The sequence below is a fragment of the Tupaia chinensis genome, unplaced genomic scaffold (assembly GCF_000334495.1).
Source record: "Tupaia chinensis unplaced genomic scaffold, TupChi_1.0 Scaffold148709_1, whole genome shotgun sequence".
Classification (NCBI taxonomy): Eukaryota; Metazoa; Chordata; class Mammalia; order Scandentia; family Tupaiidae; genus Tupaia; species Tupaia belangeri.
In genome coordinates, this window is record NW_006208558.1 from 127,555 (window position 1) to 130,390 (window position 2,836).

A 2,836-nucleotide genomic window follows, 5' to 3' on the forward strand; every position below is an offset into this window, starting at 1 on the left:
AGAACTTCTTGGAGATCTGGTCTGGTGTTGGTAAATTCTTTCATGTTTTGTTTATCTGACAATCTTTTTGTCTTTTCTTCCCATATGAAGAATAATCTTGCCAGGTACAGTATTCTTGGTTGCAATTGCTTTTCCCTTAACACTTTGAATATATTTTCCCATTCTTTCCTTGCTTGCATTGTTTCTGAAGAGAAGTCTGCTGTCAACCTGATAGGATATCCTTTGTAGGTAACTTGACACTTCTCTCTTGCCAGTCTTAGTATCTTGTCTTTGTCTGTGGTTTTGATCAATCTGGCTATAATGTGTCTTGGAGAAGATCTTCTTGGGTTGATTCTATTTGGGGGTCCTTTGTATTTCTTGGGACTGGATCTTTGGATGCCTCTCTACGTTTGGAAAGTTTTCTTCCAGGATTTTATGGAATATATTATCAATGCCCTTATGAGTCTGTTTGCCTTCTGGGATACCAATTATCCAGATGTTTGGACATTTGATGGTATCTAGTATTTTTTGCATATGATTCCCTTTTGAGGGGAGTCGATTTTCTCAGTCTTCATGGTGGATTTTTCTAATCCTGTGATTCTATCTTCTACATGTGAGATTCGATTTTTTGTATAATCTAGTCTGCTTTCAATACTTTCAAGGTAGGTTTTGACTTTCTGTATTATAGCCTTCATCTCTAACAGGCCCATTTGGTTCTTTTTTTATAGTGTGTATTTCCTCTTTTAGATCTTGCAAGAATTTCCTCACCTCCTGGAACTCATCAGCTCCTTTCTCCCACTATTCTGCAGTATATTGTCTCTCTTCTCTTCCATCTCTGTTAGGTTTGTCACTATGAATATTCTAAATTCTTTATCAGACATTTCCATGAGTTTCATTGTACTGTCCGAAGATGAAGAGGACTTATTTTTTTTTTCCCTTGAAGGAGAGGTATTTCTTCCTTTACCATATTTCTTGTGACCTCGTGGTGATTTATAGTCATCTAATGGATGGTGCATTTCTCCCTCATTCTTGAAGTTCAATCTGAGCATTCCGAGTCGTGCAGAGGAGGTGCTCTGCAATCTCTCTTCTGATCTGTTTTCACTCTTTGTGCATCAGATTCAGTGGTAATAGTGGAATATCCTGACTCTAATCATATTCAGATGTTTGGATCCTGTTGATTGGGACCTGTCTAGACACTTAGTGCATAGAGGCTGAACAGCTGATGAATAAAGATAAAGGAAAAGAATTAGAGAATAGGAAAGAATAAGAAAAAAAATAAAAGAAAGAAAAGAAAAAATGAAATAAAAACAATAGATTTTAATTCTAAAAAAGCTAAAATGAAAACTGTGTGGCATGCATGTTTGTTGTCCAAAAGCAATCTTTCACAGCTCAGGTTTAGTATCCATCTCAGATTTTGGCTGGCCTGGTTTGTGCCTTTCCTAAATGAAATGGGAAGAAGGTACTGGGGTGTAGTCAGCCCCCGGGGAGTGATTTCTCATTTTCCCACTCTCTGGTGAGCACACATGCCCTATAACAACAACAAAAAAAAATTATTCCTATTTATTTATTTATTTAAAGTGCAACATTCAAACTTTCTTTAACAAAAGTAACTGGTAAAGTCAAACAGGCACGTAGCAGTTGCAGATGCAGGTGCTAGTAGGTTACTGTAAAGAATGTCAGATAAAATTCTAGTCAGTTTTTCTTTTTTAATAGAAGTGCCTATTTCACATGGTTCAAGTATTCACTGAATACTACCTTATATACATACACATATACATTAAATTTTAAAAAGATCTAAATGGCAATCCCCAAATAGACTTTGTTTTTGTTGCTCTTTTGGAAGAGACCCTCTAAAGAGAAAAATATGTGGTTCTGGCTCGTGAATCATCTGATGCACCCAGCCTAGACTCTGTTGGACACCAAATTTCCTCCATTCCTCCTCGGACATCAGATGGGTTTGGGACACTTCCTTTGAAAAGTTCTCTGGGTAACCTGACATGCCAGTACTCGTAGTGCTTGTCAAAGTACTTGTCCAAGTAATAGATTTGCTTGTGAGTCATCCTGCTGGTGTGCAGCGGGGTGGAAACCACCAGAGCCAGAGAGCAGGCAAGGCAGACCAAACGTCCGCGTCTATCCATAGCAACGACTCAACTGACCCTAAGCAGCAAAAAAAAAAAAAAAAAAAAAAAAGTTATTTCTAATTAAATAAATAAAGAGTTGTTTGTTTTTTGAAAAGTAAATAAAATCAACAAACCTTTACCTAGACTAATAAAAGTAAAATTCAAATAAATAAAATTTGGCATGAAAGAAGAGACATTACATCTGATATCACAGAGATACAAAGAACCATAAGAGACTATTTTGAAGTTACATGCCCAGGAACTGGAAGATCTAGACAACATGAATAGATTCTTAGACACCTATAACCTACAAAGCTAGAAATGAAAGAAATAAAAAATTGATACATACAAATAATAAGCTAGGCGATTGAACTAGTAATAAAATGTCTCCCATCAAAGAAAAGCCCAGGTCTTTGGCCCAGGTATGTGTGCGCGCGTGCCCAAAATCCTGGGAGGAGAATGGAGCAGAAGGGATTGTGGCATGGCCTTCTCAACTCTGGGATGATTTCTCAGTTTCTATCTCTCTGGTGATCACATGTGCCCTATAGCAAAATTCTCTCAAAAAAAAGAAAAGAAAGAAAAACCAAGTCCCTGATGGCTTAACTGCTGAATTATACTAAACTGCTGAAGAAGAACTAATACCAGTTCTTCTCAAAGTATTCCAGACAAACTAAAGGTGAGGAAATTCTTCCAAACATTCTGAGGTCAACATTATTCCATTACCTAAACCAGACAAG

At 37.1% G+C, this 2,836-nt stretch overlaps 1 pseudogene; it reads right to left on the bottom strand.

Annotated features, from left to right (window-relative positions):
* Positions 1-1,756: 1,756 nt before the first annotated feature.
* Positions 1,757-2,039, bottom strand: LOC102489793 (cyclin-dependent kinases regulatory subunit 2 pseudogene; annotated as a pseudogene).
* Between the last annotated feature and the right edge of the window lie 797 nt (positions 2,040-2,836).